Below are 12,536 nucleotides of genomic sequence, written 5' to 3' on the forward strand. Positions count from 1 at the left end.
TGGGATGAAAGGTATATATAATAATACGAACTAAATATATGCAAAAATATCAAGAAGATTGGTTGAGTAGATAGAGCGTGAAGAGGTAACAAACAAACTTACTCTTTCATTTATAATATTAGATGTGCCATTAGAAACAAATAAATGACACCTCGTTTTCTATTTATATTATAAAGAACATATTTTTCTTGTTAAAAACGAAACTTAACACTAACACAAAAAATTTATATGATAATCGTGTCTGTTATGTTAATATTATCATTAACCTTTTTGTGTATAACTTTAACATGTTGAGAAACTCCTGGGTTACTTGTGGCGCATCTGATTAAGTATATGTTGAAATAAATATACGAGTATATTGCACTAACATATAATTTTTACTACAAATAAATATACTATATGTACAGTATATTATTGATAACTCAACCGATAAGTTTCGGAAAATACATTAAAATTTGTAATATTAGTATTCTTACGTGATACTTAGGTTACATACATTAAGATATTTAGGTTGACATTGTCTATTGTCACTTGTCACTTGTCAATTTTCAGTTGTCAATTTCAAATACGAAATTCTTTAATCAACTTAAGATGATACACATCACTTATTGACGTCAAAAAATTTAACTTAAACTAAGTCTACTGCCGGCTTCCAAAGCGCAGGTGAAGAAGCGGCGCGACAAACTTCACCGCAGCCTTTTCTCCAAACACGTCAATTAACAAATATGTGTATTTTAATGGGACGACCTCGGTGGCGCAGTGCTAAAGTGCTCGTTCGATCCCCGGTCGGGTCATGATTGAAAATGATATTTTTCTGATTGGCTCGAGTCTTGGATGTTTATCTAGTATATGTATTTGTTATAAAATATACTATCGTTGAGTTAGTATCCCATAACACAAGTCTAGAACTTAATTTGGGGCTAGCTCAATCTGTGTGATTTGTCCTAATACTTATATAAATAAGCTTAAATCTTTGCTTCGTACAACTTAGGTATAAAAAAGTGACCTTAAAGTAGAATCGAAGTCAACACTCCATTCCAATAGAAAACCAATTTATCTAAACCATACACCTGTTTTGGAGTAACCCCGATTACTCATACCAGCCTTATACAGACAGACAACTTTACTCATTGCTTATAGATAACATCCATCGACAATTAGGTACTTTCGGAAGTATGGGGCTGCCTTATCTGTGTGGGCTTTAAACCTTTAAATATATATCCTTGGCGTAGATAGAGTATACATATAGAATGTCAGTGTTTTTTTGGTCTTAAAAAAAATTATATATAAGGATATATTTTTTATATATATTCAGTATTAGTTTACCTAATATGCCAAATTTTGTTTATTTTTAAGTTTAGTCTAAGATTATATTTAATAATTTGTTATTTATATTATAATACATTGAAAATGAAAAAAGTTACCTACTTATCAAATAAACTCTATTTCTAAATTTATGCTCTATTTACTGTTTCATTTTGGCAATTTATTGAAAAACCAATATGACAACTATATTATATATACTTATTACATTTTACATATGTATTTATACATAATGCTGTCATAATAGGCAGGAGCGATTCAGTTAAAAAACTATTTAACATTCGAATCACATATTTGACTTACTGGAACGCATCCGTTCATAAAACTGTTAACATTTGTTATGCACTTCCATTTTATATTCAACCTTAAAGATATTGGCATAAGGTTGACAAATAAAAATATTAATTTACGAACTGCTAAATATAAAATTGTAAAAGGAATTCAAATTTCAAAACTGGATAAGCAATTTTGAAGTATGCTACTAGTAACAGAGGGTTGAATTTTGAATGGTTCTTCATTATGTCAGATCACACCGTCCATATTGGATCAGGAAGCGTGTGACAGTTCCAGAATTTGAAAATAGAATCGTGGTGGCAAAATTGGGTGACGCCATCGGATGCATTTTAAGCCGTGTAGATGCCAAACCAAAGATTTAACTTTTTAAAATAATATCTAAAAAGTCTGATTATGTAATTCAAATTACGAGGGTTGCCACTATAAAATTAAAAGAAGAAATTCGACCAAAGCCCTAGCTAATGCAACTAGCATTACTCACAATTAGATCCTCCTTGTCAATAAAAAAAATCATCCAGAAAAACCCTAATAATTTTGTTAGGTAGACAACGAATTTTAGATATATACGCACTAAGCTATTCATCTCGGGGTGTTTGTTCGTCAACACAAAATTATAATTAATTATGCGTAACACTGGCAAATAGAATCGATAGAATTTCCTATTTTAGAAATGACATCTTAATTTTTAGTGGTATCTTAAAATCACTAAAAAATATAGGTAAAATATTTGTAATATAGGAAACTGTGTGTGTGTTTTTAGACGTCACGCTTTGCGGTAGACTAGGCTATTTCGTTTTTTTACCCGGGCTCCAAGTTTCATAGCCGTGAATGCAACCGGGAACGCGCTCACATTAGACAACAGAGGTTATTGAAATGGAATTTTTAGTTATATAAGGAGTAAAACTCTACAAACTACTTATATAGAAACACTTTCGTATCTTGTAACAATCTATATTTATATAAAAATATAAAACGTATTCACTTAGACATTATTTGTAATATAGTAATCTTCTCGAAACTCGCAATGGCAACCGCGACCATCAACTTCAAAGGAAATCGCTATAAAACCATAAAAATATTTCATAACAAAGTCGTAATCAGAAACCGCGCGAAACCCGCGGTATTACGTTAGTTATTAAACATAATTAAGTCCAAAATTAATCTTCGAAAGTGGGCACACTTTGATCTATTTGGTGCGGGGAAGCGATGGCTCTTTACAACGTTCAGGGTTGCCACAATCCCATTTTCATTTAGACTAGATAGTATCGTGACGATCTAAATAAAGATTATATTTTGTACTTGTACAGTCAACAGCACATCAAGTTACCCTGCATGAACCTCTATGGCACGGTAATAGTGGATAGTTTCCAATGAATTTGGGCAGGTTGATGTGCTGTTTACTGTACCATCTTCTATAAGTTATAAGTACTTCTGATGAATTAAGTGATGAATTGTTTTAGTTCCTGTTTTTACATAAAATCTGTGGTGTCAATGTTTGCATTTGTTCAGAATTTAAAAAGGGCTAAATAAAATTATGTATAACTTAGGTATTTGCACAATAAACGTCGAAACGATAAAATAATAATAAACCATTGATCACAAAATAAAAATAGATAAAATAAAAAAGAGGCTTGTTTCTCTTTGTTTAAAAAAAGGGGACATTTCTTTTTTTTTTTTTAATCAAAATAAAAACGTCGACCGATAAAGTGACAGCTCGTGTATTTCTAACCACTGCCAACCCTAATATAAAGTCGATCGTTATTTTTATTTTTGATCGCGAAACCTTCCGTGGAGTGCGGCTTCCGGAGTCAACACTTTCTTCTGGTATTCTAACTAGAGGAAACTCTACTAAATATAATCCGTACCGGCTTCGCTTGGTTAAAACCATTATCCTTATAAAACAAGATCCTTTGCCGCGTCTGTCTGTCTGTTCGCGATAAACACAAAAACTACTGCACGGATTTTCATGCTATAAAACCATAAAAATATTTCATAACAAAGTCGTAATAAGAAACCGCGCGAAACCCGCGGTATTACGTTAGTTATTAAACATAATTAAGTCCAAAATTAATCTTCGAAAGTGGGCACACTTTGATCTATTTGGTGCGGGGAAGCGATGGCTCTTTACAACGTTCAGGGTTGCCACAATCCCATTTTCATTTAGACTAGATAGTATCGTGACGATCTAAATAAAGATTATATTTTTTACTTGTACAGTTAACAGCACATCAAGTTACCCTGCATGAACCTCTATGGCACGGTAATAGTGGATAGTTTCCAATGAATTTGGGTAAGTTGATGTACTGTTTACTGTACCATCTTCTATAAGTTATAAGTACTTCTGATGAATTAAGTGATGAATTGTTTTAGTTCCTGTTTTTACATAAAATCTGTGGTGTCAATGTTCGCATTTGTTCAGAATTTAAAAAGGGCTAAATAAAATTATGTATAGCTAAGGTATTTGCACAATAAACGTCGAAACGATAAAATAATAATAAACCGTTGATCACAAAATAAAAATAGATAAAATAAAAAAGAGGCTTGTTTCTCTTTGTTTAAAAAAAGGGGACATTTCTTTTTTTTTTTTTAATCAAAATAAAAACGTCGACCGCTAAAGTGACAGCTCGTGTATTTCTAACCACTGCCAACCCTAATATAAAGTCGATCGTTATTTTTATTTTTGATCGCGAAACCTTCCGTGGAGTGCGGCTTCCGGAGTCAACACTTTCTTCTGGTATTCTAACTAAGATGTAGAGGAAACTCTACTAAATATAATCCGTACCGGCTTCGCTTGGTTAAAACCATTATCCTTATAAAACAAGATCCTTTGCCGCGTCTGTCTGTCTGTTCGCGATAAACACAAAAACTACTGCACGGATTTTCATGCGGTTTTCACCAACCCTTAGTGTGATTTCTGAAGAAGGTTCAGGTGTATAATTTATTGTGTTTTATCCGAGCGAAACTGGGACGGTCCGCTAGTAAAATATACACCCAAACCTTCCTAAGGAATCACACTATCTATTGGTGAAAACCGCATTAAAATCCGTCAGTTTGTTCGAGTTGACACAGACAAGTATTTTGAATACACTAACAAAAAAGAAGGGAAGTATTTTACATCCAGGTATATCATCATCTTATATCATCATCTAGATATGCTATTATTTACGTGTCACTAAGTTCGAAACATACAAATATTTGTACTGAAACCCTTCGCTATGACGCCTTTAACTAGTATATGATCTATAGTCACTGTACGTACACGTAATAACTATATTTAGTGGGAATTAAATAATACTCAATTGAGTTATACCACTACATATTATAAAACAAAGTCTCCTTGCACGTCTGTTTCTAAGTTTACTTCTTTTGAACCACGCAACGGATTTTAGTGCAGTCAACCCTGTTATTCAAACAATTGATTCTCGCAGGTTTATACATACATAAATAAAAAGCGGGTATCTTTTTAACCGACGACCTCCGTGGCCTAAATGGCCGTCCCACGCCGGACTGCTGCACTGGAGGTCCCGGGTTCGAACTCCGGTCAGGTCAACATGGAAAATAATCTTTTTCAGATTGACCTGGGTCTTGGATGTTTATCTATATATATATATATATATGTTATAAAACATAGTATCGTTGAGTTACCCACAACACAAGTCTCGTACTTACTTTGGGGCTAGCTCACTCTGTGTGATATGTCCATAGATATTTATTTATTTAGTTAAGTTATATGTGTCATAATTAATAATAATTAGTGATCCATTACCTGTCATTATAACAATAAAGAGTTTACATACTATAAAATTATATCGATATTTGCTGCAAAACACGTGTTGTAAAAATTACGCTCGTCTGATTTGAACCCAAAGTTAAAGCTAGTGTTAATAGCTTAACAGGCGAATGCCAACCTAGAAGGCTCTGTATGGCAGTTGTTTATCTATTTCTGCCATCGCCTCCGAGTTTGGATTGAAGGGCAATGCAGTAATTACTGCACAGTCGCCAGCAGATGCATCTTCGCTAATCATTGCATTGTCGCTTTTATCAAGCATGGTGTAGCTTGCGATTGATACTCGTATTTGGCTGTTTATTTAGTTTTGGTTTGAAGTATTTACATACCTATGTACCTAATTATTAATATCTGTACTATTATTATAAAGAGGTAAGAGTTTGTATGTTTGAGGCGGGTAATCTCCGAAGCTACTGAACCGATTTCAAAAATTCTTTCGCCATTAGAAAGGTATATTATCCAAGATGCTATATGCTATATTTTATCTCAAAATTCCCTCAGGAGCGAAGCATCGGGCAACGTCTAGTCGTTCATAAAAGCTACGAAAAATATCGCAGACTCAGATTAAGATCCGGCCCGTCACTATTTGTTAATAGACAAACAACGACCCGGGTAAATGTGAAAAAGATTTTTTTTTTTATTCTGACTAGATCTGGGATTAAACTTGGGACCACGATGTGACCTGGCACGATGACCACTACAACACCGAGCTCATCGTCGATGCCTTAACCAAAGTCAGCGTTAATTCGTTCATATCGTTTATTTGCTCAAATGTGGGTATACAGATATAACATGTTGAGTCCCGTCACATTAGGTACCTTTTGGCTTATTATTGACCTCGGTGGCGCAGTGGTAAGGTTCTTGCCACTGAACCGAGAGGTCCCGGGTTCGATCCCCGGTCGGGTCATGATGGAAAATGATCTTTTTCTGATTGGCCCGGGTCTTGGATGTTTATCTATATATGTATTTGTTATAAAATATAGTATCGTTGAGTTAGTATCATCCCATGACACAAGTTTCGAACTTTGGGGCTAGCTCAATCTGTGCGATTTGTCCTAATATATATATTTATTTTTATTTATTTACCTCATAATGACATATATTAGTCATAACATTCATTTAGGAATTAGTTCTTCACAAACACTTTTTCACTTAAAATTTTAAATTATATACTTGATATTTCTCAAAATACTACATATATTTCGGAACGACCATTTGCTGAAAGGAAATACCGAAAGAAACCCAGTTTAAACATTGTTAGTCCGTAACTAATGTTGGTAGCCTTTATAGTTAGGTACTTCTGCAATCAAATGTATTATTTTCCCAGACAACTAATCAAACATTTCATCCCAAATTCTTCATTTTACGAGTCGAGTGGGACATAAACTTGAAGCTTGCATGAATAGTAACAACTTAATGATTCGACTGTGGGTGTCTCGAATGTCAGACGTGCGTGAGTCTCAATGGCACAGCTGCCTACGACGAGGGCCTATTGGATTTTTGCTTTGATAACTCCTTATATCAATGTGTGACGATACATGAGTATGCCCTCCACAAGGTACCTTATGGAGGCCAGTCGCAGCGTATTATGCCCATGAAGTTTATTTGTTAGACAAATTAAAAAAAAAAACCTCGACTTTCAATATTCATTTCGCTACAACTTTTGAATGGCTAAACCGATTTTGAACTAAGAATATAATATCTAAGAACTACCGCATAAAAATTTGCTACCAAATAAAAAAACAACCTCATCCAAATGATGGACTACGGTGCCACGTAGGTACACAGACACACACTTAGGGGTCAAACTTATAAAACCCCTCTTTTTGTGTCGGGGATTAATAAAAATAAGCAATTGAAACGTGTTTTGCTACTTTCCTCCATATAGTGTTTTTTTATTATTTCAAAGTCAATTAAAACTATAAAAGGAACTAGGATCTGCGGGCAACATGCTAGTGTATAAATAACAGTAATATATCGTTATTATATCAAAATGTGATTTATTAAAGATATTAGTAACTCTATAACTAAAATAGATTCCACACACAAAAGTGTTTCACTAAAATATTACTTGATTCACTCGATTATACAATACTGAGTCGATTAACCTTACAGGAGCTCAACAAAAGTGGATACAATTTCAAGTCATTTCGCAAGACCTTTATCATTAAAGAACTGACTCGTCAAATCTTGAGGCCAAACGTAGTTTGTGCCTGAGAATTCAAGTCCATGCAATTAGTGATGAGAATTCTAACCGCGACAATCCGTTATGTCGGTAAAACTAAAAATCTCAAATCATCGACGTATACCAACCGACGACCATAAGTCACTAGCAACATTTTTATAGCGCATTAAATCCCAGAAACCCATTGACCCTAAACCTTCCAAAGATATGTGTTAACAACATATAAATGAATAATTCAAGCCCTTTGCTTCGAGATCAGATGAAATCCGGCAAGTTAGAGATAGCCTCAAACCCGTACATGTATCAAATGGTGATCGGTATTTGGAATTAGTAGGGTTCGACCAAAACGGGTCGGCTGACCTTCTTTCAGTTGTACGGAGTGACCTGGCCAGAGACATCTTTGAACAGCTTGAGTTTTCTTGTGTGGAAATGAAAATGGAAAGTGGTCCGATTTGTTAGCTTTTTAAATTTAATTAATGAGATGACTCTGCTATTAATAAACATGTTTTTAAATTCCCATAGAATATGGGATAATTTAAACCAGTTAATCTCACTTTTTCACCAATGAAAAAGTTTAGAAATGTAAAAATATTGATTGTACTGGCACAAGAAATCACAAAATAGTTTTCTTTGTTCAAAATATTCTTGACAGCTCTGAGCTCTTACTAGAGTCATTTTCAATGTCTTTATATATATTTTTATTGTATGATCACAAAAAATAACTAGGTATTTGATGTTAAACTTACTGTAGCCCTAGACCTGACTAATCAGTCTTATAAAACAGTCGATCTTTGTACCATGATTATTAAACATTCGATCAAAAAATAGTATATAGTAGGTCAGTAAGTGGTAGATAAAATATGATAGTTGTAAAAAAATCAAAAACTGTTGAGAGATTATTTTTGTCTTGAATGAAATGAATACATTCACGGATATCAACTATCCAGCGGCGACCTTTTAATTAGTAAACGATAACAAGAGATCCGATAAAACTTGATAAGAGATTGCTCAAAGAACGTGTTGTAAGAGATAAAAGTGTGTATTTACCACACTGTGGCGTAAATTCACCTTCTCGTCTCTAATCTGTGCACACGGCATACTGTGAATAATTCTATTATAGCATTATTATTTAAAAATGATCAAAGAGGTTGTGATGAAATTATTTAATACTTAAATATAAGTTACAGCATAACTGATAAATAATTTAAAATAATTTATCTAAGTGACAACAAAGAATATTATGTTTAAATAAAAAATCAATATTTACATGAAACTATTTTAAAACATAACCATCATTAAAAAATTATAAAAATGTAGGTAGGTACCTAAATTCACATTTTATGACAAATTTTGGAATCTGAATAATAAAATGAATTGTGTGCTTAAAAGCTAGTTAAGTGATACAATAGAAAAAAGATTAAATCTAATCAGCTGAATAAATTGGGAAAATTCGAAATAGGCGCGAGGACTCCAAAGGAAGGAGAAAGAAAACATTTCCCTGAATTTTGACGATCATAAATTTTCCACATATGTTTTTACCAAAGCAAAATTAACGTAAGTAATCAGTTATCGATGCGATCAATCTTTCTACGCGTATATCATAGTAGTTTATAAATGAATTAATCTTATCAGATTTAATAGATTCGATAAACAATACGTAAACTAGTAGAAGAACCATAGAAGCAAAGATAAAACTTAGTAAAACTTACATGTCAAATCGATGTCAAACGAAAAAAATCGCAATGACCCGCCAAAATTCTAAACGTCACTGTCACAATAATAAAAACATGCACTTGCGTAATTAAAAAAAAAAACAAAGAAAAAAATATATCGTAAATTCGTTGGAGTTCAAATTTGGAAGCGCGTAGGGACGTGCGCTCGACGCGACGACGAACTAGCACTGGGTGCGCAATGTCCTTCGACTTTCACTGCTAAGTATAATGTTATGCGGCTTATTTCAATCGACTTCGGAGCTTCGTGGTCATCCTGGAGGTGCGACATTTCACCCTTGGTTGGGTTGCGGATTCAAATACTTCGGAATCCTTTGCAGTACTTGCAAATACTAGATCAAAACAAACTACAAATCTGGGAACTCGATTCCTATTATGCTATGGGAAAAATGAAAACAGTTTTTATGAAAGTTGGTATTTTTATCGTTTGACCCGTAAAGCTATTAAAAGATATTGAAAGATCACTAATCTGAGATGAAAAAATCTATAATAATAATGTTATAGTTTTCTTAGTAAAAATAAAATTCATTAATAAATTCATTTCATGCTTTCTCCTGAAATACACAAACACACACTTTTCATAAAATTATAAATTCTAAAACTTGAACAGAATCAGGTAAGTGTAGATATTAACCAGGCGGTTCGGTATCACAAAAAGTTAATTCCAGTTGAGTCTACATGCTGATAACATGCAAAATTTATGAATTTCATTATACGTGCATTTCATTATATATTGAAATAATTATTATAATAAATGTAAAACGCATCAGGCAGCAATTAATGCTGAAATAACAATGGCAATCATGAGTAGGAAACCTACAGACTTATGTAAAAAATAACTCGATAACTTTATTTTTTACTAAGCGATCTTCAATCAAACAAAGACAAGCAACATTGTCTTATGATCCAACACGTAATTAGATGCAATGGTTATTTTCCACATACAAATACATGCAGTACCTCACACATGCAGTACCTCTATCACTAATAATCAACTTATATCTTTTCAACTACGTACATTACCATGTTTTCATTCCAAGAGTAGAAATCTGGACACTTACTGAATGAGTTATGGGAAATGAAATGAAAATAAAATAAAATCTCTTATGAAAATAAAATGCTTTTGAAGACAATATAATGATACTGTACGGTAATAGCATAGTATGTATGGCACCGAAAATTTACAACAAAATTCCAAATCAATATAAAAGCTTAAATTTAAATCTATTTAAAAAGCACCTCAAGTCTTTATTAACTGATAAATGTTATTATACTTTAAATGATTTCTTTAATGATAGACTCGGATAGAATTTAGGGCTAGTATACATTATAATTCTTTTTTTGTTTTAAATTTGTAGTGGATAGCATGCTCCTCTTTATTTATTTATATTTGCATACCTATATTCGGTAAAACGTGTAGGTCTAATTCATTTTGACTATTTGTACTCATGTTTTTGGCAAATAAATGTTTTCTTTCTTTCTTACTAACCTACAATCGATGGCCAATTTTTCACCTTGTTGAGATGTGTGAGAACCATAAAAAGTCGCAGTTTTGGGACACTACTATAGTTAAATTAAAGAGATGTATTGGTAATAATTATCACACATAACTATAGTTTGACTATTACGGACACCCAACGAGATAAAAAATAAATTGAACTGTTATAACTTCAACTTGGCATGATACAAGTACATCACATAATGACTTCAAAAATTTACTTAAAACTAATCGTACTGTGTGCTAAAGGGAAACCTGCAATGGGTGTCAGAGCGACAAGTTTTGTTTGTATCACATTCTGAACATTTTATTTGATGACGTCTGTGGACGTTATGTGTCCCGGAAAGAGTTAAAATTATTATGTAGTTATAGGAGATGATTTCATCTATCAAGAAGCAGTGTCCGTTGCGCCCATTTCTGACGCGGAAGCAAGACAAAAGACAAAGAAAATACCGCAGGTTCAAGGTGATTTGGCGCGAAAATTCTTGTTTTCCCAAAAATGGCATAATGTCACGAACGCACGCTGAAAGCTGGCGAGTTTACAGCGTACGATTCGATCGACGTACTTGCATGTGGTTACGCCCTAGAATAGGGTCGTACTCCATAGCCTCCCGTGGATGTTGCACGAGGCGACTAAGGGGCACAGGTAGCTTATAGGCAAAAATAGAATTTCCGTAAAAAGGGTCAAATCTTCAAGTTGTAACGTGTTTTTCCTTGCATGGCTTTCGAGCCTTGGGCGTTACAGGTGGGATCAGAGATGCGGAGAGAGACGGATTTTCATACACCATCATTAATAAAAATACATATTACATAGGAAATAAATCTGAATCTGGCAGAAATGTTAAAGAAGAGCTGGCTTGATGTCGTCAAGACCCCGTGTCTTTCAAATGATTCCTTGGTCAAGAAAATTGACGGTTCGTAATGACAGCGCGGCCGCAGCGGTCGAAATACGCTCTGCGAACCACCTGATACGCGTGCCAGGCGAAAAATGTGGAATGCCTGGATGCTCAACAGCTGAGGAAATTACCGGGATCAAACTGTCACATGAAAGAGAGAGAGATCAATAAAAATGTGTTGTTTGAAAGAGTTGTACTAAAAATAATAGTCGTTGATAAGATCATATATCTACGTAGACAAATTGTAACTAATGAGGACCATACAAATGCGATTAAGGAAATATAAGGCATAAATCTTCATCCAAATGTGTTCGAGTACAGTGAATCAGTTCGAAAGGATTATGATATTATAGACATGTTCGAACAGCGATCGTTCAGCGGGGCTCGAATTCCATGAGTGTTCGGAGGAGACTCCGACAAAAATACAAGACTGAGCGTAGTCGTCCAGCTAATATTTATTTTTGTGTAGTGGTTAGGTCCCGATACTGGGCACAAGCCTCTTTCTATTTTCCATCACTTCATTATCGAATGCTGACACCTTATCTCCTGCCATCATCAACAATTACTTACTATTTTATGCACTGCACATTTTTTTATAATAAATTCAATACATAGAATACAGCAACTTCCAAATATTAACAGCAGCTGCACTGCAGTTAACCTTGAAGAAAATTCAGGAGCAAGAACGAAATTTGTATTATCTGCAACTTATGCTAATACTACTGCTACGTATGAATTGTTAATTTCTTAATAAAATATTTAAAAAATATCAAGAAATATATAAATAAATGATTACTTTAGCAATTGTGTTAGTACCTAGAAA

At 33.7% G+C, this 12,536-nt stretch overlaps 1 protein-coding gene across 2 annotated transcripts in view; it reads right to left on the reverse strand.

Moving 5' to 3' along the window:
• Window positions 1-9,485, reverse strand: part of form3 (formin 3) — a 94,281-nt gene extending 84,796 nt beyond the window's left edge. For both annotated transcript variants that reach the window (XM_053759420.1, XM_053759419.1), the window contains exon 1: window positions 9,299-9,485. The gene's annotated coding sequence lies outside the window, so the exon portion shown is untranslated. The remainder of the gene's footprint in view (window positions 1-9,298) is intronic.
• Window positions 9,486-12,536: the final 3,051 nt, after the last annotated feature.

This window comes from Plodia interpunctella, chromosome 19 (assembly GCF_027563975.2).
Source record: "Plodia interpunctella isolate USDA-ARS_2022_Savannah chromosome 19, ilPloInte3.2, whole genome shotgun sequence".
In the NCBI taxonomy this organism is placed as follows: domain Eukaryota; kingdom Metazoa; phylum Arthropoda; class Insecta; order Lepidoptera; family Pyralidae; genus Plodia; species Plodia interpunctella.